The 21408-nt window shown below is 46.7% G+C and overlaps 1 pseudogene; it reads left to right on the top strand.

Annotated features, from left to right (window-relative positions):
• Positions 1–5660: 5660 nt before the first annotated feature.
• Positions 5661–7779, top strand: LOC123108245 (fructokinase-2-like; annotated as a pseudogene).
• Positions 7780–21408: the final 13629 nt, after the last annotated feature.

The following is a 21408-nucleotide window of genomic DNA, read 5'->3' as shown; positions in this document are numbered from 1 at the left end:
ACATATATATCATTCAAACCAGCAGGTAGTTCACCTCCACTGAGAAAAATCCAAAATGGCTGATGTAATATCCTCTCCCATGGTTTCCCAGTGTTGTTAGAAAAAACTCGTGGTGAAACCGTTGACTCCTGGAGCCTTGGACGATGCCGCCTGGAACAGGGTTGTTTTTATCTCCTCCCTCGAGCAGTCTGTTGCCAAAGTGTCATTCATGGTGTGAGAAACTCGACGGTGGACATACTACAACAGTTCCTGCATCTCATTGAAACCTTGCGACTAATACAAGTTGTGGTCAAAATCGAGTACTTCCGCTTTCAGTTCGTCAGGGTTTGTACTGGTTGTACCATCATCTAGCTGAAGGGAGGTAATCCTGTTGTCCCGTTGCCACTGCGTCGTTGCTTGTGCTTGAAAAAAGAACGTATTGCGATCACCAGCCTGCAGCCAAAGCACTCAAGAGCGTTGCTTCATCCATATTTCCTCTTGCCTAAGTGCCTCCTGTAATTGAGCGGAGACAAAAAGTTTCTCATCCGTCGGGCCACACCCAACTGATGCTACACATAATCTTTCTAATCTGGCCAGCAATTTACTGACCTTCTTTGTCATGTTGCCGAACTTGCGTTAACCCCATGAACCGAGATTTTTCTGCACTATTTCCAGAGCAAACATAACACCCTCGAGACCCATCCGGCCAGACCCGCTCTACCACATGTTTTTGACCACCGTGTCATAATCGGGATGAGTCTGCCACACGTTCTCATAACGAAACGATCTTTGGAGGCGAGGCCAAGCAGTTGATGCAACAGTTCTTAATTCAGCCAAAACATAACAGTGATCCGAGGCTGTAGAACTAATATGTTTTACACTAGAAAATTCAAAAGAATTCCAAGAAAAGATGGCTTGCTAGTGCTCGATCAAGTCGAGTTTTTACATTTGCTTCGCCTTGTTGCTTGTTATCCTAGGTAAACAGAACTCCTCTCCAACATAGATCTTGAAGAGAGCAAAGGTCGATAGTGTCACGGAAAGCGTGCATCTGCCATGCCGGTCTTGTGTGCATGCTGAAATGTTCTTCTGCAAACAAGATCTCATTGAAATAACCCATACATAGCCACCCATCATGCCTTTTTGCAAACAAAATATGAAGGAATTCCCAGGTATGGTGTCCGTTCTCTGCTCTTGGTTCCCCGTAAAAACTAATAAACTGCCAAGGAGGCTGGTCATAGTGCTTCCTCCTGATCGTGACATCAATGTGTGCTTGGCTATAGTTCTTGAGTTCCACATGTATTTCATCACTCCAGAACAAAGCAATTCCTCGATTGATGCCATTGCTATCAACAGCAAAACTACATGCAAAGCCCAACTGATCTTGCAAACTTTCAACTCTTCCCCCCCTAATCTTTGTTTCCACGACAAAGAGAAGGGCCGGGCCTTCTTGCTTCACAATCTTGCGAAGCTCTCGAACTGTCATTGGGTTCCCAAACCCTCGATAGTTCCAACTCATAGCATTCTATGGCTCTGGCAGGGCTAACTCGTAGCCACTACTGTAGTACTAGAATTTTCTGGAGTAGGTCTCTTCTTTTTCTTCTCCCGCTCGACGACTGAATCATCCTCTGTACCCGTTTCTGTAACCTCAGTTGCTTTTAGTTTTTCACTCTTATATATAGAGATATCCCACATGACCATGTATAAATATGTATACATACATGTAGATGCAAAGTTCAATTGTTCATATATAATTTTTTCCAATCACAAACTGCTACGTGATTGGTGCTCAGAAAGGGATCTATGAGGGGACCAATAGTTGATGGATGAGCGACTCGAGGTAGCCAACACGAACATGCGAAGAAGGTGGCATAATGTGATGAGGAAATCAAGACCTAGACAAATGGGATGAAGGACAAGCTAAGATTACTTAGCCTTCGAAATGACGAGGAGGGGATATCATATTGGAAGAAGATTTTGATGAGTTGCAGGAGGACGCCCAATTCACGGCACTCACTAGGTTGCACACAGAGAGGACCTTTAGTCATGGACCTTTATGTGACTGGCATGGATTCCTCGAATCTTGCATAGGAAGTGGATTTTCGCGCTATTGAGGATATTTTGTTCTCTGTCTAGTTAGAGTTCCCTAGGAACTAGGAGTGAGTGAAGAATGGCAGACCATGGATTTTTCATGATGAAACTAATGAAATTTGACTTGACGAAAAAAGAGGGGGAGGGGAGGGCACGTAAATAGGTGGTCACATTAGGTGATCGGGTGTCGGTCGGGTATTCGTGGATGGTCAAATAGAGGGGGGGGGTCACTATTTGAGCTTTCCCCTTGGAAATGTCCTAACCATATCAAATAGCATGGCTAAGCTATCTCAACAATTATAATAGAATAGAACATGTATCTATAGTGGAGCGTCGCTTTGGAGCACCAGCACTACGAGCCCACTTTTTTCAAGTTTGAAAATGTTAATTTTTATGACACATTTGTAATTAATTTTTTACATGTATAATAGATGTGTAGTATATCTTTACGAAGTTTATCAATATACGTCTTTGTATGTAAAGATAAATACATGCACATAAATGGACTTTTGGTCTTTTTAGCCAGAATAAAGTTACTAAATATGATGATTATTATGATGACACCTATTTTTGTAAAGTATAGTGATAATCATCCTTATGAAACTTGTCATAGTTATGAAGAGAAGTACTTCCCAACGAATACTACACTTCTAATGTGCAAATGGTTTATAAAGTTAAAGTGTCACATGATAGTTATTTTTTGGAATTTCTCCCACTATTATCAATGAGAAGGCTTTTACTTATGTGGAGAGTAGCAAGATTTATACATGTGGATTGAAAAGAATGATTTATGTGATAGATATATTATAGATTTTGTTCATGATTCTAATGAAAATTATTATGAGAGAGGGACGAATGGTTATAGATATCTCAATAGTATCTATTTTCTTCTCTTCATGATGATTTTTTAAAGTTGCACTTGTTTTGCCTTTGTATGTTAGTTTCTACTTGCTTCGGTGAAATATTTGCATATAAAATTCCTATGCATATGAGGTGGGTTAGATTTAAATGTGTATTCTCTTTGATGCTCACTATTGTACCTAACAATAATTATGATCCAAGTTTGCCGGTGAACATCATCAAATAATTATGTCTAGCTCAAATGCATTAAGTGCTTCTAGGAGACAATCCACAATTAGATTGGTTTGAATAATGTAGAACTTGCTCCCTTGTTGAGTCTTCAAGTCTAGCTTGTTTCCACTTCTATTTTTAGGCCGATATGATGGTTGAAATATTTCCTCAGTAACATACTAGTGGCGTGCTGAACCTAAGGCACACTACTAGTAACCCACGCCACTAGTACATGTTATCGTTGGCATGATATTAGTGGCATGATGGATTTGCACCACTAACAACATTTTTCAAATGCCACTAGTAGGCATTTTTGCACTAGTGACGGAAACATGAAGAGTCCATATAGAACAATTTCTAGAATAAGATGGACAATATCCTCGCTGTGTAGTGGCTATTCTTGTCGAAACAAGATGATATAACAATATGCCTTCCAATAAGTGTGTTAGCCACAACATTTCACTTTACGGGTTACAGAAAGACCAATATTTTTATTTTATTTTTGAAACAGAGGTAAAAGATTTCCTCATATATTAATTAAGAAGAGAATAGAGTAATGTGTTAGAAGACCCCAGTACAAAGTGAATCCTCTCCCGCTACAATGGTTCCCATTTTTTTCGCGCCCGCGACAATCCAAAGCTTGGCCTCGGTATTGATGTTGTTGAGCAAGACCGACGTTGGTGCACTTTTGTGATGGAAGACGTGGGCATTCCGCTTGTTACAACTCATGAGCATGAGCATGGTAAGAGATGACATTGCCTTCATGTTGGGTGTGTTGTTGTTGGTCCTCTTGACCCACCAGTCATTGACGGTCTCTCAAGGTACCAGTCAGAAGTGTCAAAGCTCAGCAAGTGTAGCCAATCATTCACCAAATTCTACTGGCGAATGGTGAAGCGGCATTTTGTGGAAAAGGTCAGGGCCGGATTCATGCACCAGTTTGCATAGAGGGCAAATTCCACAATTAGGATAACCACGCTTGGCCAATCTGTCAGCGGTCCGAATCCTATTTTGGGTGGCCAACCAAGGCAAAAATTTGACCTTGGGAGAAGCCCATACCAGTATTATAATTCTTGAGGAAATATTTCAACTACCGTATCTGCTTGAAATTCAAATTTAATTAGGGATATGTACTTCAGATTCAGCTTGTCCAACAAGAAAGTTTGCAACATATTTCGACGAGAAAATGTTGCTAGATTCTTAGGTAATGAACTACAGAAGTAAGAGCATCTCCAACAGGTGATGCAAACCAATAATTACCTAACTTTTACATATTCAGCTTGTCCAACAAGAGTTTGCAACATATTTTGACGAGAAAATGTTGTTAGATTCTTAGGTAATGAACTACAAAAGCAAGAGCATCTCCAATAGGTGATGCAAACCAATAATTACATAACTTTTACATCACCTGATGCCAAAAAAGTCTCTCCAACAACTGCCCGTGATGTAAATTTGGCCAAAAAAATTGTAGGGCACGATGTAAAATTTGCCTCCGGTGATGCAAACATAAATCACCTGGGATGGTGATGTAAAAGCCACACGCCCGCGCGCGCAGGTAACAATTGCCCCGTACCTTCCAGCCTGCGGCCGGAAGCCATCTTCGCCATCGCCACCGCCACTATGCTGCCGGTACCCAGACCTCCCCGGACCCCGCCGTGACCCCGCCGCCACCCTGCGCACTACCGGTGGCTGCCGGTTCCCCCCAATCTACCAGCTTTCCGTCGGCGCGGGTGCCTCTCCGTCGGCTCGAGCTCGTCGTTCCCAGCCATCGCCGCCCCGGCCATCACGACGGCCGCTGGAGGGCCCTGTCGCTTCAATTTGGCCGTCGATGGTCTAGGAAGCCGCTCTTTCCCGGCCCTCCACCGCCTCCACCTGTTCCTCCCTTGACATCAAGTCGACCATACCGTTACCCCTAGCCTTCTCGACGTCCGCCGGAGCGCTGATTGAGCCGCCGCTGGTCCGGTCAATCCATTTACGCAGCGGCGCCGATTTTTGTAGAACAAAAATATACATCACTTGAGGCAGGGCAGCTGTTGGAGAACTCGTGCCCTATATGGTGCCCAATTTTACATCACCTATTGGAGTTGGACACTTTCGGTGCCCTAAAAAACACGTATTTCGTGATGTATATTTTACATCACGTCATTTTTTGAGTCCTACTTTGGGGCACCTATTGGTGATGCTCTAAGCTTCAAAACATGTGCTGAATTGCAAGAATGCAAGATACATGTGAACATAAAAATGGATTCAACCGTCAGATGAGAAGGTAATATCATATTGGTCGGCTAGTCTAAAGGACATAGTAATAATTATTATATATATATATATAGTCAAGCAACATCCATCAGGAACCGAACAATTACTCATGGCTGCCCTTCCTCACGCAAAAAAGAGAGAGAGAGAGAGGAGTTATCCAAGCCGGAACTGATTACTAGCGGATTGTAACAGGGGTAGGATAAGATCGATAACTACTAGTAGTACGATGATAACTCTTTACCAACAAGGTAATCGGCCCTTCGGCCAAGCCAAACCTCCCGCAGCCCCTTTATAAGTGGCCCCTCTCGGCTCCCAACTTCCAATCCAACAAACAGCACCTATCCTCCCGGCTCGATCGATTTCTTCTGCACCTCTTGTGTTCAGTTTGTTTAGCAAGTTTTAATGGCGCCTCTCGGTGATGCTCCTGTGGCTGCCGCAACGGCGCCAGGCCTCGTCGTCTCCTTTGGCGAGATGCTGATCGATTTCGTGCCGGACATGGCCGGCGTCTCGCTCGCTGAGTCGGGAGGCTTCGTCAAGGCACCGGGGGTGCGCCCGCCAACGTCGCATGTGCCATCTCCAAGCTCGGCGGCTCCTCCGCCTTCGTTGGCAAGGTACGCATGGATCAATCGCCGTCCGTGATAGCGCATGATGATTCTCCCGGTCCTTGCGTTTATTGCCATGCATACAGCCGCGCGCATTAGATCCGTTGTTTGGTTGGCTCTGATCTGATCATGCCGAAGACTGGTGTCTCCATACGTGGGATCATGCCGAAGACTGGTGTCGCCATAGGTGGGCCGCCGCTGTCGATCCTTATTAGACGACGAGAATCGGGTGTTGACTTGCTTAGGATTACTGATTCTTCTTCGTTAGTAGTGTCAAATCGCTGATCGATTTCGTCACTCAGTTATATCATTGCATGCTCTGCAACGTTCTTTTCGGTCTTGGATACTTAGTCTCTTAGACTATTATTACCTTCATCTCAGGTCATTGATCAGTCCAAATCTAACACTAATCCACTCTTAACACAAGAGCAAACCTTTTTACCTTATTTTTTCAAAGAACAATTCATTATTTTTGTAAAGATTTATTTATATTCATATGGTCGGTGCAGTCAATAATACAAGTTAATTGAGACCTACAGTAGTTATTTCGCATCTAGATTTGTTTATATTCATATATGGTCGGTGCAATCAATAATACACACCCTTATCGCATATGAATTGTAATCGGATGATGATGTTTTTCTTTTCAGTTTGGCGACGACGAGTTCGGACACATGCTGGTGGACATCCTGAAGCAGAACAGCGTGAACGTGGAGGGCTGCCTCTTCGACCAGCACGCGCGCACGGCCCTGGCCTTTGTCACCCTCAAGTCCAACGGCGAGCGTGAGTTCATGTTCTACCGCAACCCGTCGGCCGACATGCTCCTCACCGAAGCCGAGCTCAACCTGGACCTCATCCGCCGAGCTCGCATCTTCCACTACGGCTCCATCTCGCTCATCACTGAGCCCTGCCGCTCCGCACACATCGCCGCCATGCGCGCCGCCAAGTCAGCCGGCATCCTCTGTTCCTACGACCCCAACGTGCGCCTCCCGCTCTGGCCCTCCGCCCAGGCCGCACGTGACGGCATCATGAGCATTTGGAAGGAGGCCGACTTCATCAAGGTGAGCGACGAGGAGGTGGCCTTCCTCACGCAGGGCGACGCCCACGACGAGAAGAACGTCCTCTCGCTCTGGTTCGACGGCCTCAAGCTGCTGGTCGTCACCGACGGCGAGAAGGGATGTAGGTACTTCACCAAGGACTTCAAGGGCTCCCTGCCAGGGTACTCCGTTAACACCGTCGACACCACCGGCGCCGGCGATGCCTTTGTTGGATCCCTCCTACTCAACGTCGCCAAGGACGACTCCATCTTCTACGTAAGAAACTAAATTATTATCAGCTGATTGAATTCAATTCCATTATGACTTGTGAGTAGTTGCTAATGATGTTGTTTTCTTTTTGATTGGTCAGAATGAGGCCAAGCTGAGGGAGGTGCTCCAGTTCTCCAACGCTTGCGGGGCCATCTGCACCACCAAGAAGGGAGCCATCCCGGCGCTGCCCACCACTGCCACCGCCCTTGAGCTCATCAGCAAGGACACCAACTAGCTCGTCTCGTAACGTCCGTCCGGGTTGAATCTTTGGTAGTTTAGCTCCATTTTTATTTATATTAGGGATGAGTTCAGTTTAGTTTGTGTGCCAGTCTTATCTTAATAGAAAGCAAATCATCTGTGATGATTTTAGTTGCTTCTGTTTGGTGGCAATCTTGTGTAATTAAGGAGGCTACTGATTGTTGTAGCCTTCACCCAAAAATTATCAAAGCCTTGAATGAATGGACGTGTGTTCGGAAAAAGAAAAATGCCGTGCTGCTGGCTTGAGTTTATATGTGGTTTCATCTTCTGATGATGCGCAATTTCATATACTTATCATAAAATCTCGTTCTGCTGGCTTGAGTGGTTTTCTATTCAGATGCAACGTTAACTTATCTCTTTCTCCAAGTTTTCATCATCAGTAATGATTTTATTCTTCATAATTGATGAGCCGTCGACCATCATTCTGACCTCGAAAAGAGGCAACCCTGTTTCCTCCGTTTTGATCCTAATCACACTATAACGGTAAGTTAACTTGCTAGACAAGATGTACAAATCCCATCTTAGCATTCTACAAGATCCAACCAAATCACAGGCACTCACCTTGGCACCAAAGAAATGATCTTGCATAGTTTGTTTGTTGGAGATCTCTTCTTACCTTTTATTTTCTTTCTCTTTTGCATCCACTAGTAAGCATTCACATGCAATGCACATTAGACTGCCATCAATTAATTTTTATCCTTTTGGGCATACTTCTCATCTCCTCTTAATACTATATCTTTTTTCTTTCTAATTTCTATGCATGCTATGCAGCTAGATTCGCCATTCTTTAAGCTAAAACTCAATTGACATGTCAATATGCGGGATCCGCAAGGTGCATGCCGACCCCTCCATCTCACCGCGTGGGCACCTAGGAAAAGAAATAGTGGCGATGTGCCTACGTGCGAGAGGTAGAACTCAGGCCGCGGTGGCAGTGTGGCCGTGAGACATAAAATCACATGCCCTTTGCGGTGATAAGCACACCAACAAAACGAGGATGCGCCGACTTATAAAAGCTTCCAACAGATCGATTCTGTCCAGACCGGCTCTCTTCCGACCAGCCAGACATCAGGTTTTCTACTTAGGTTTTCTCTGCTTTGGAGACTCCAAGGGAATTCGGTGGGGGAGGTTCAACTCTCTCGGACGTATATACTGGGAAGTCGAGTGAAGAATCGGCAGTAGGGATATCTTTGCAATAAAACCAAGTGCTTTGCCAAAACTTGATAGTATTAGGGAACTTTGTGGTGGGGAACGTACTAGCATTCTTGACTTGGACACCTAGCCCACCACACAAATGAACAATCTTCGTCTTACTGCTACTCTGGATGAGGATCTCTTGATGTTTTAAGGGCGGCAAGAAAAGATGTGCTTAAAAAGGCCCCAATGTGGCTGGCATCCCATGAAATTCTCGCAAAGAGAAATGTATGAAAGACAGATACACCATGGCATTGGGAGGAAGACAGTGGAGTTGCGCTCCAAAATAGTTCAAGAACCCACGAAAAATTTGATGGGGGGCATGGAAAAGCCTCTATCTATATGGGAAATGAGGAGTATCCTTTTGTTGGAGTGGGGCACGGGCTCAAATTCGCGAGACTCTAGGAGCCGCCATCCGCGCTTTGGGATGAGGCCGTTGGTGACAAGTTCGAGCAATTCCTTCTCCATCACTCCCGAGGGGAGCCAATCCCCCTGATTCCAGCTGGGCGGCGGCGCGAAACTGGCGGACAAGCCCTTCCTCACTCTTTTCTTCTTCTCCAGTGCCGAGGTCTTGTCCTCGCCCATGGTGAGCGGGCGGGCAAAGGCAATTGAAAGAAATGAAGAAGATGGCGAGGAGCTCGATCAAAGTGAAAGGGGATCCGGATTTTAACCCCATCTTTTCCAATTTATAATCGCAGGTGAATCCGCGGAACCAATCTTCAACCGTTGATCTTTCAATCCGACGATTCCTGTCAGCTTCGCGACACAGGGAAAGTGGGACATGTGGCAGCTTCTGGGCCGGGAATCGAGGCGCCCACGACCCCCGCCGCTATTAGGCGAGGACGTGCGCGTGAAATTTTTGCTGTTTGAGTTAAAACTCAAATCATCCAGGTTTTTGAAAAGGGACACTTTATTATTTAAAAGATTTGGGCATTACACCCGGCCTTTGCATTACTAAGATGCATATAGCCAAAAAAATGTCTTCTCACACAAATGAAAAATAAAAGGCGAAATACAAAAACATGAAGAGTCCGTATAACAGCTAAGGCGGAGGGGGGTCAATCCTAAGATCATGCTGCCACCCATGCTGGGCAAAAGTATCCCTCGCCATAGCCTCCAATCGTGTACACACCTTCATAAACAGGTCTCGATTCTCCACGGCTTGTAGAGAGGGCCATAAACGAAGAGTCCCAGTACATATGTAGATAACCTGCATAGGGAAGTACTTTTATCGTTAAAAACCTTATCATTTCTACATAGCCGAAGCGACCAAATAACGGCAAGCGCTTCCATCCCGAGAAAAGTTCTAAACTTGTGATCAATCCCGTGTAACCAGTTGCCAAATACATTAGCAACACTACATGGAGGATACAAGCCAGAAATTATTTAGATGACTGACCATATAGAACGAGCCGATTTGCATTGGAAGAATAATTGTTTTATTGTCTCATCATGGTGACAAAAGACACATTGCGGACTTCCATGTCAATACCTCTTAATAAAGTTATCTTTAGTAAGAATGACACCGCGACGAAGATACCATGCAAAGATTTTATTCTTAAGAGGTATCTTCATCTTCCAGATCTTCTTATTATTATCAACTGGCGCATCAGACTGGATTAACGCTCTATACATAGAATCCACTGAAAATTTTCCATTCCCATGAAGGTTCCATCAAAATACATCAGACCCATGTGACAAGTGCAACGTGGACAACCGCTGGAGCAGGATGTTCCACGATTGGAGCCTGGGTCCAATTAAATCTCTTTTGAACATCACATTTGGCGGAAATAATTCCATTACCGTGGCGATAGTATCACCCTTGTGGCGCACAATGTTGTATAGAGCCGCATATTATTCCCAGTGTGTGGCATTTCCTAGCCATCTGTCCTCCCAGAATCTAATTTCCGAGCCGTTCTTAATCGAGAAGGATCCATAGCAGAAGAAATATTTCTTCGTAGCCATTAGACCCGCCCAAAAGTGGGAATCCATAGGCTTCCATTATACTTGGGATGACGCCTTGGAGCTCACATATTTCCTCCTTAGGAGGGTTTGCCATACACCTTCTTTCATCAGAAATTTAAACAACCATTTGCCAAGGAGGGCCCTATTCTTAACCTCAAGGTCATGAATACCCAACCCGCCTTGGTCTTTGGGATGGCAAACCACACTCCATTTGGCCATTCGATATTTCTTTCTCTCGCTATCTCCTTGCCAAAAGAATCTTGATTGAAAATAATCCAATCTATGTAAAACTCCTTTCGACAATTGGAAGAAGGAAATCATATGCAGTACCATATTACTAAGTACTGAATTTATGATGACCAATCTTCCACCCAGAGACAATAGTTTACCTTTCCAACTACTAAGTCTTTTTTGCACTCTTTCCTCGGCGTGTTTCCATTCAGCATTTGTGAGTCTCAGATAATGTATCGGTATCCCCAAATATGTGACCGCAAACTGGCCCAACCCGTATCCAAACAGTTCAGCGTACAGGTGGGCCTCGTCTTGAGCCTCGCCAAAGCAAAACAATTCACTTTTATGAGAATTGATCTTAACACCCGAGAGTTGCTCAAATGCTGATAGAATTAGTTTCAGATTTCTTGTTTTCTCGAGGACATGATCCATGAAGAGAATCGTATCATCGGCATATTGAAGTATAGAGAGACCACCATCAACTAGATGATTTACTACCCCTTCAATTTGGCCATCAACCTTGGCATGCTCAATCATGATCGCAAGCATATCCACCATTATATTGAATAGCATGGGCGATACCGAGTCACCTTGTCGCAAACCCTTCTTCGTTTGGAAATAGTGTCCAATGTCATCATTGACCTTAATGGCAACACTACCTCTAGAAACGAAGCTATGGATCATAGCGCGCCGCTCTGTAGAAAATCCTTTCATTCTGAGAGTCTGTTGAAGAAAGGGCCACTTGACTTTGTCATAAGCCTTTTCAAAGACTATTTTGAGAACCACCCCATTCAACTTTTTTCGGTGTAATTCATGGACTGGTTCATGAAGGATGACAACACCATCAAGGATGTGTCTGCCTTGCATAAAAGTTGTCTGTGAAGGACGAACCACATGTTCAGCAACCGAATTTAGCCTAATAGTCGCAACCTTCGTGAATATTTTAAAACTAACATTAAGGAGGCAAATAGGTCTATATTGTTGTATCCTTTCAGCCTCATTAACCTTGGGTAATAAAATAATCTCACCAAGTTTAAGTGAAACAATTCTAGTTGGCCAGCATGTAAGTCGCTAAACAAAAGTAGGAGATCCGGTTTGATGACTTTCCAAAAATGCTGATAGAACTCAGCGGGAAAACCATCTGGGGTATGGGGCTATTAGAAAAACCGCCTTTCTAACTTCCTCCTCAGAGTATGGGGCTATTAGAAGACTGTTTTCCTCATCAGAGACATAGGGGATGTCATTTGTTTGGGAGTCATCCATCGAGAAGTTTTCTTCCACTGGGGCTTCGAACAAATTTTTATAATAATTAGTGATATAAGATTTAAGTTGCTCATGCCCCTCAATTATACCCTCGTCTTGTTGTAGGGAATAAATAATTTTCTGCCGGTGTCTGCCATTGGCGACTCCATGGAAATATCTAGTATCCGTGTCACCTTTCAGGATAAACTGAGAGTTAGAATGTCGATACCATTTGAGTTCCTCTTCACGCAGCATGCTAGCTATCTGTGCATTCGAATGACTCTTGATCTCGATTTCATGCTCAGATAGATGTCTAACCTCTGCCAAAGCTTCTAATTCATCAATGATAGATGAAAGGCTAAGCTTCTCCTTTCTGAGGATACCCACCATATGCCTAGCCCAACCACCAAGGAATTTATGTAATTCACGCATTTTGTTATTCCATTTGAGAATTGGAGTAGGCCCGACCATCGGTTTCTCCCACACTTCCTTGACCATGTCATGGAAGCCATCCCGAAGCAACCACCCAAGTTCGAACTTGAACTTGCGTCTATGTTGTGGTCGTGGCAAGCCCGTAGTTAGGAGAATGGGTGTGTGGTATGATATAGCCTCGATACGAGGTAGAGCATGAATAGACACCATAGAAAAATTAGATTCCCAGTCGGTATCCATTAAAAAGCGATCTAGTTTCTCATATGTCGGTTTCGGAAGACTGTTCGCCCAAGTGAACTGTTTTCCAATCATGGAAACCTCTCGCAGATCTAGACCGTCGATGGCAACGTTGAAAAGGAAAGGCCAATGGTCATCAAACCTGCCATGACTTTTCTCGTTTGGAAATCGAAGCAAATTGAAATCACCACCAATAAGAATGGGATATGGATTATCTTTCACCAGATTAACCAATTCACGGAGGAACTCGGCCTTCAACTCATCCTGGGCTGCACCATACATGCGACGAGAGTCCATGTGAAGTTGCCGGCCTTGTTGCGAATATGGAGTTTAATATGAAACTCACCATTCGAACTAGCCAAAACATCCATAGTCCCCGTGTTTACGTCAAGTAAAATGCCCCCAGAACGACCTCTAGGCGCTCGTGAAATCCAGGTGAAGTCTATCCCGTCAAAAAGACGGTTAAGCAGACTTACTGAGAAATCACGTCTCCTAGTTTCAAAGATAGCCAAAAAGTCTAAATTGTATTCCCTATTACATTCTGCAATGAATAGAAGTTTAGCCAAGTCACCAAGACCTCTACTATTAAAGAACATGCCATTCATGAGGAATCAATAGGAGATTTAGAAAACTTCGCCCTCTTTGAGGGTTTGCGGCCTTTTTTGAATGGGAGGCCTTTGATTTATGTCCCGAAGCTGTAAGCTCAATCAATGAACTAAGTCCGGGTTCATCTAGGCCCACATCCGAAACCTGTCCAACTAAATGAGAGAGTAGCTGACCATCTGATGTGGCATGCAGCTCCTCCTCATCTAGATGTGAGACAAAAGACTTGCCAGGAACTCGTGGAGTAACATTTAAACGGTCGTATTCCAAATGTCTCAAAGCGTTTGCCGAAACAGAAATATCCTTCTCATTACTTCCTAGACTAACACCAACATTATTCAACTTAGAAACGATGGTTGTAGCAGATAAAGATAAAAAGGATTTGGGTGACAACATAATACCTTGGCTGTCTAGATTATGCGCTTCTTTACGCCGCATAGCCTTGGCCAAAGAGTTCTCATCAGGGTTCATCCTCCCGTCGTCGGCAACCTTATGCCGATTACTTCGGCGGGTAGGTGTCACACCCGATGAAGGTAGTCGCACAAGATTCGCTGCCAGAGGAGGGGATGAGGGTGGAGTAGCAATCCCCTCCCCGATAGTCTTAGATGGAGTCATGCGTGAAGACGCCACTGTCGGTGAAGAAGGAGTCGCGGACATCGAGTGTGCCGCCGCGGCCGCCAAGGGATCCACCATGTCCGCGGTCGCGGGCGCCGAGGGACCGCAATGTCCGTGGTAGTCGTCGACGAGGGATCCGCGGTCGCCGAGAAAACCGCTACTTCAGTGGTAGCAGTTACCGAGTTGTCCGAAATGTCCGCGGTCGTGGTGGCCGCGGAGTCTGCCAAGTCGGGGGTCGGCCTGGTGGCCGACGCAGTCACCGTGTGACCAGTCAGGGCCGACACCATCTGCCTCGGCATAAAGGCCGAAGGGGCCCTAGCTGATCCCGCCTTCACTGGCTCTGCACCCGAAGGAGCAAGCTGACCCAGCGTCAATCCGTCCATGCATGCATTACCATGCAGAACACCAACGTTGGTGTGTGCACCCGAGCATCTGAGGCTGCTTGCAAGCTCACCATTAGCAGCGTGGGAGGTCACAATACCTGCGGACAATAGTGGCAGCAAGGAAGGATGAGTCACCGCCAAGACCACAGGCCGGGTCGGCCCTCTGTTCAGTGGGAGAAACAACGCTCGCTAGCCCACGCTGTTGCACTTGAGTGTTGAGTCATGTGAACATCCTTAGCATTAGCCGAACTAGATGACTGCAGGTTGGAGGAGAGAGCAGCATGCTCGGAGGTATCCATGTCATCATCCTTCTCCTTTCCAGTGTTATCATCATCCGCATCATCACCTTTTCACCTCCAAATAAACGGGACAAATTCTGGGTCTATATGAAGTGTGCCGGTTCCCTCCTGAACGTGAAAGCATATCCATTGAGTTTAACGATCACATCCGTGGAAAAGAAATGTCCCACATCATCTTTCTCCTTAGACATAATATGAGTGTTAGTCATGGCTACCAGGATACGGACTATCCCACGACCTCTCAAGCTGATGAGATTGTTAGCTCAGTTAAGCTCACACCAGATAGGCTAGGCTGCTTTGTTTTAGTTTTGCGTTTAAAATAATGTGCAGCAGGGTCGGATGTGACCCATGCATGCATGACGATCACGTAGATCGTGGAGACGCAGTTAGCGGGCGATCTCCTTTTCTGTTACCTGAACTCTCTCCTGATCGTGGGCCTTGGCTGTGAACGCAATCGCGGGACCTCGCGCGTTGTGCGGATCATAGTGGCCAGGCTGGGAGAGAAAGTCAGCTCGTTTTGTATTCAGATAAAAGGAATGAACGAGACGGAAAACGCTGCGACAGTTAGGCAGCACAAACCTCTCTCTCTCGTTCGTCTACCTCCGTCTCTCTCGCTCGACCTCATCTGATCGCTCTCACTAAGTCCGGCAACGACAATTGGCATCAGAGCCGTGGTGTTCGATCCACTCTCTGGTGGCCGGCGGTGTCTGATCCGCGGCGTACCATGTCAGATAGCGAGGAGGAGAAGAAGAACAAGAGTGGCACGAAGTCGCCGCTGAAGACGCCTTCATCCAAGGCGCAGCTCGCGCGCCTCACCGGCAGCAGCGGCGGCGAGCACCGCGTGGTGGAGCGTGTGGTGCGAGAGGAGTCGGGGGCGTCCATGATGCTCACGCGCACGAACTACCAGGAGTGGGTGCTTGTGATGCAAGTCAAGTTGCAGGTCGCCCGTGTCTAGTCCACGGTGACCGACGACGCCGCCGACGAGAACGACGACCGGCGCATACTGCAGATCATTCTCACCGGCGTTCCGCCAGAGATGCTGCGTGTGCTGCCGCAAAGGACACAGCGAAGACGGCGTGGGAGACCATCAAGACGATGCGGATGGGCAGTGAGCGTGCTTGTGAAGCCAAGGCGCAGGTGCGCCGGCCGGAGTTCGAGGATCTCCGTTTCAGAGATGGGGAGTCCGTCGAGGACTTCGGGCTGCGGCTCGCCGCCCTCGTCGCCTATCTGGAGTTGTACGGCGACCCCGTCACCGACCACAAGGCAGTCCAGAAATTTCTCCGAGTGGTGCCGCGTCGGTACCGCCCAATGGCCATGGCGATCGAGTCCTTGCTTGATCTGAAAACCATGTCCATCGAGGAGCTTGTCGGCCGCTTCTCTGCATGTGAGGATCACTACGACCTCGACAACGGCGCGCAGACCGCCGGGCGCCTCCTGCTCACTCATGAGGAGTGGCTGGCCCGGGAGAAGCTGGGCGGTAGCGGCGGTTCATCGTCCGGTAGCGGCGGCGGCAAGAACAAGTCGCCGGGCAAGGCCAAACCTCACGGTGGCGGCGGTGGCAGACCTGCACCGGGCAGCGGCGGCATGGGAGGATCGGGCAACTCCAGCGGCAAGAAGAAGGGTAAATGCCACCATTGTGGCAAGACCGGACACTGGGAAAAGGACTGCTGGTCATGGCTGGAGAAGCAAAAGGGACAAGGGAAGAAGGAACAGGCTAACCTCATCCGCGATGGCGGCGACGAACATGATCAGGGGCTGCTCATGGCAGTGGTCACCGATGTCAACTCCGCACAACTCGTCGTGCCGCAGGCTGTCTTCCTGAATGAAGAAAAGTTGATCCTTGTTCCCTCGCCCGATGGTCTATGGTACTTTGACACTGGTGCGTCTAGTCACATGACAAGGGAGAGAACAATGTTTGCCAAGCTCGACGAGGGAGTGCACGACACTGTGAAGTTTGGTGATGGCTCTATCGTGGCCATAAAAAGCAGAGGTGTGGTTGTGTTCAGGTGCAAAAATGGAGATCAGAGAGCACTTTCAGATGTCTATTATATCCCCAGCCTCCGCAGTAACATCATCTCAGTGGGTTAGCTTGACGAAGGAGGATGCAAGATTGGGATTGAGGGCGGAATGATGACCATCCATGATCCGGTCCGGCGCGTGCTAGCTCGAGTCAAGCGCATGGCCGGCAGGTTGTACACGAGCGTAATCTCCATTGATGCTCCTGTCTGCCTCCTTGCCAAGTCCGACGACATCACCTGGTGATGGCACGCTAGGATGGGACACCTGCACTTCCGGGCCTTGTGTGCCATGTCATCGAAGCAGATGGTGCGTGGCATGCCGATCATAGACCGCGTCGAGGAATACTGTGATGGCTGTACGTTGGGCAAGCAGCACCGCGCGCCCTTCCCTCAAGTTGCCGGATACTATGCTGAACAAGGGCTTGAGCTAGTCCATACAGACTTGTGCGGACCGATTACGCCAACAATGCCCGGAGGTAACAAGTACTTCTTGTTGGTAGTTGATGACTACTCACGTTATATGTGGTTGGAGTTGCTGAAATCCAAGGACGAAGCACACCAGAAGTTCAAGCGGGTGCAGGTAATGGCTGAAGCAGAGGGGAGGTGCAAACTTTGGGCATTTCAGTCAGACAGAGGCGGCGAGTTCAACTCGCTGGAGTTCAAAGAGTACTGTGATGAACAAGGCATCAAGCACTACACAACCGCACCCTACTCTCCTCAGCAAAACAGAGTGGTGGAGTGTCGAAACCAAACCGTCGTCGAGATGGCGCGCTGTCTCCTCAAGAGCATGGCGGTGCCGTCGTTCTTCTGGGCAGAAGCGGTGAAGACGGCGGTGTATCTCCTTAACAGGGCGCCAACACGCAGCCTGGACGGAGTGACACCCTATGAGGCGTGGCACGGCCGCAAGCCTAGCGTGCAGCACCTGCGCACATTCGGGTGTGTGGCGCATGTCAAGAAGCTCGGCCCCAGAATCACCAAGCTCTCTAATCGCTCAACCATGATGATATTCGTTGGTTACGAGGAAGGATCCAAGTGCTACCGTGTGTATGATCCGGCAAGCAAAAAGGTACATGTAACACGTGATGTTTTGTTTGTGTAAGATCGAAAGTATGTCTAGAGGGGGGGAGGGGTGATTAGACTACTTGACCAAATAAAAACTTAACCTTTTCCCAATTTTAGTTCTTGGCAGATTTTAGCTACTATAGGACAAGTCAAGCAATCATCACACAATTCAAGCAAGCATGCAAAGAGTATATTGGCAGCGGAAAGTAAAGCATGCAACTTGCAAGAATGTAAAGGGAAGGGTTTGGAGAATTCAAACGCAATTGGAGACACGGATGTTTTTCCCGTGGTTCGGATAGGTGGTGCTATCCTACATCCACGTTGATGGAGACTTCAACCCACAAAGGGTAACGGTTGTGAGAGTCCACGGAGGGCTCCACCCACAAAGGGTAACGGTTGCGCGAGTCCACAAAGGGCTCCACCCACGAAGGGTCCACGAAGAAGCAACCACCCACAAAGGGTCCACGAAGAAGCAACCTTGTCTATCCCATCATGGCCATCGCCCACACAGGACTTGCCTCACTAGCGGTAGATCTTCACGAAGTAGGCGATCTCCTTGCCCTTACAAACTCCTTGCTTCAACTCCACAATCTTGTCGGAGGCTCCCAAGTGACACCTAGCCAATCTAGGAGACACCACTCTCCAAGAAGTAATATATGGTGTGTAGGTAATGAACTCCTTGCTCTTGTGCTTCAAATGATAGTCTCCCCAACACTCAACTCTCTCTCATAGGATTTGGATTTGGTGGAAAGAAGATTTGAGTGGAAAGCAACTTGGGAAGGCTAGAGATCAAGATTCATATGGTAGGAATGGAATATCTTGGTCTCAACACTTGAGTAGGTGGTTCTCTCTCAGAACATATGAATTGGAATTGTGTATGTGTTCTGATGGCTCTCTCCTCGAATGAAGAGGAGGTGGAGGGGTACATATAGCCTCCACACAAAATCCAACCGTTACACACAGTTTTCCAATCTCGGTGGGACCGAATCAATAAACTCGGTCGGACCGAAAATGTAAACCTAGTGACCGTTAGAGATTTTCGGTGGGACTGACATGAAACTCGGTAGGACCGATATGGTTAGGGTTTGGGCAAAACGTAATCTCGGTGAGACCGATTACACAAACTCGGTGAGACCGAATTTGGTAATTAGCTAACCAGAGAGTTGGTCAGGCAAACTCGGTGGGACCGATTTGCTCTTTCGGTGAGACCAAAAAATTACAAAAAGGAAACACTGAATTTACATTGCAATCTCGGTGGGACCGATCCGCTCTTTCGGTGAGACCGAAAAGTTACGAAAGGGAAACAGAGAGTTTGCAATCCCATCTCGGTGAGACCGAGATCCCTATCGGTAGAACCGAATTGCTAGGGTTTGGGAGTGGCTTATGACAAGTGAAACTCGGTGGCGCCGGATAGGAAGAATCGGTAGGACCGAGCTTGGCTTAGGGTTTAGGTCAAATGTGGATATGGGAAAGTAGTGGAGGGTTTTGGAGCATACCACTAAGCACATGAAGCAAGAGGCTCATTAAGCAACACCTCATCCCTCCTTGATAGTATTGGCTTTTCCTAAAGACTCAATGTGATCTCGGATCACTAAAATATAAAATGAAGAGTCTTGAGCTTTTGAGCTTGAGCCAATCCTTTGTCCTTAGCATTTTGAGGGTTCCACTTTCACATCCATGCCATGCCAATCATTGAGCTTTCCTGAAATAATCATCTTGGAATAGCATTAGCTCAATGAGCTATATGTTGTTATGAATTACCAAAACCACCTAGGGATAGTTGCACTTTCAATCTCCCCCTTTTTGGTAATTGATGACAACATATAGATCAAAGCTTCGACAAATGATAATAAGCATGAAATATATTGTCGCTTTGAGAAGTATGTGATAAGTAAGAGCTCCCCCTAAAATTGTGCATATTTAAAATTTGCTTTGGACTGCAAATGCACAAGGAGTTAGAGTCATGGGTTACTCTTCCATGTCACATACATCTTGGTGGAGCGCTTAAAATGATAAGAATGAAATACATGCACTCATCACCAAGAATAGTGAATGATCACATAAGATTGATAAGATAATAGCATTAAGTGTAGCTTATGATCAAACACATGATCATCAATGTCTCACAGATAATGACGTAGTATCTCAAGCACTCAAAAGCAAACAAAGTTCGAAAAACCACCAAATAAAGCAAGAGAGAAAAAAGCAACATTCTCTCTCTCGAAGCCTATGATCTATACATTTTTCTCCCCCTTTGGCAACAAGTTACCAAAAAGTTCCTAGAAAATGCATAGTGCTAGATCGACGCTCAGGCTTGATCTTCAGGTGGTGGTGGAGTCCGGATCACTCCAAGGACGAAGGCTTCCGTAGACGCTGGAGTTGGAGCTGAAGTAGACGCTGGAGCTGGTGGAACTGAGGCTGTAGCTGGTGCAGACGTGGTGGCTCTGGGGTCAACAACTGGCATTGCAGACGACCTCGGACCTCGTGGCACTCTAGCAAAGGCATCAGTTGTAGTCCTGCCTCTCCTCTCCTCCATGTCATCCTGGAGCTGCTCCACGACAGTCTGAATCTCTGTCACCTTGACATCCAAGTCATAGAACTTTTGTTCCATGATCCTTTCTAAGCTTGCCTGGTTCGGAGTTAGGGTGGCTAGTCCTTTCTCAATCCACAGGGTGGATGCAATTAGGTAACCAAGCTGCTCTTGTTTGGTTTTCAGGAAATATTCAGATGCCTCCTCTTGAGTTGGCATCTTGGCAGCTTTCTCCTTCCTTGCCTTCTCCTTCTTGGCTTGTGCTTGGGCAGATGATGGTTCATTCTCAGTCATAACAACTTGATTGTCCTCAAAATCTGGACGGATGGGCAGGTGTTCCTTGTCCAACAAGTATATGCCCGTGCCCATCTTGGCGTTAATGAGCTCCTGAATTTGTGGGGCATATCCACAGCTCCTCTTCTGATCTGCTGCAGTCCTCTTGATAGTCTCTACCATAAGGCTCATCACCTTGGACTTCTGTGGCACATCAAAGATATGTAGCAAGTTGATTGCATGGCCTCTGATCATCTTGTGATCTCCAGACTTGGGCAATAAGGTGTGCCTCAGTATCCAATTGATTGTTGGCAGCCCTGACAGAAGATAATGCACTGAGCCAAATTTGAAAGTATCAAGTGCTTCATTTGGAATTTCCTTGTACATATTGGACATTGAGTTGTGGTCCATCTTCTTCTTGGCATAAATGTCCAAGTCATCTGCTTGCTCCTCTGGGGCATTGATCAACTTTGCCCATTCCTCAACAGTTGATTGGTACCTCGTACCTTCAGACATCCATGTGATCCTACCATCTGGATAAAAGTGTGCTGTGGAGTAGAATTGCATAATGAGCTCCTCGTTCCACTTTGTGAGCTTCTGCCCAACAAAGTCTGCAACTCCACAAGCACTAAAGCTGTCATACACTCCAGGGTAGTGTTCCTCATTTTCCTTCATGTAGGTCCAGTCGACCCATCTCATGTCACAAACAATGGGCTTCTTATCAAGCAGTACTGTCTCATAGAAATCTTACTGTTCCTTGGTGTGAAAT

This window comes from Triticum aestivum, chromosome 5A (genome assembly GCF_018294505.1).
Source record: "Triticum aestivum cultivar Chinese Spring chromosome 5A, IWGSC CS RefSeq v2.1, whole genome shotgun sequence".
Classification (NCBI taxonomy): Eukaryota; Viridiplantae; Streptophyta; class Magnoliopsida; order Poales; family Poaceae; genus Triticum; species Triticum aestivum.
Note: the sequence above shows the minus strand (reverse complement) of the source record. Positions and strands in the feature narration are given on the sequence as shown.